Raw genomic sequence first — 337 nt, forward strand, 5'->3', positions numbered from 1 at the left:
CTAGAAATGGCTATAGATTGATCTGAAATAACAGGAGTCAGAGATGGCTGAACTATTCTCAGCAGATGCAACTTTGCTTTAAATGTTTTAAAGGACTTTGCTTGAAAAAAGACTCATGTAAAACAAGGTTAGAACATAACACTTCCATAGCATCTGGAAGACTACCTGCTTTCAAAAGGGAAGGGCAGGTGATCCTACCTGATAGAAGCTACCAGGGAATCTAAATGTGAATGAGATTTAATTGTTAATTTGGTTTTGATTTGGATTGTGTATTTGAAAATAATACAGCCTTTGAGGAAAGAAAGCATTTTGAAAAAGATAATGAATTTCTGCCCTT

General features: G+C 35.0%; 1 protein-coding gene across 1 annotated transcript in view; it reads left to right on the forward strand.

Moving 5' to 3' along the window:
- The window catches only part of ABCA13 (ATP-binding cassette, sub-family A (ABC1), member 13), a 207,582-nt gene that overhangs the window by 135,484 nt on the left and 71,761 nt on the right, over positions 1-337 (forward strand). The gene's annotated exons all lie outside the window — the stretch shown is intronic.

The sequence above is a fragment of the Charadrius vociferus genome, unplaced genomic scaffold, assembly GCF_000708025.1.
Source record: "Charadrius vociferus isolate BGI_N301 unplaced genomic scaffold, ASM70802v2 scaffold103, whole genome shotgun sequence".
In the NCBI taxonomy this organism is placed as follows: domain Eukaryota; kingdom Metazoa; phylum Chordata; class Aves; order Charadriiformes; family Charadriidae; genus Charadrius; species Charadrius vociferus.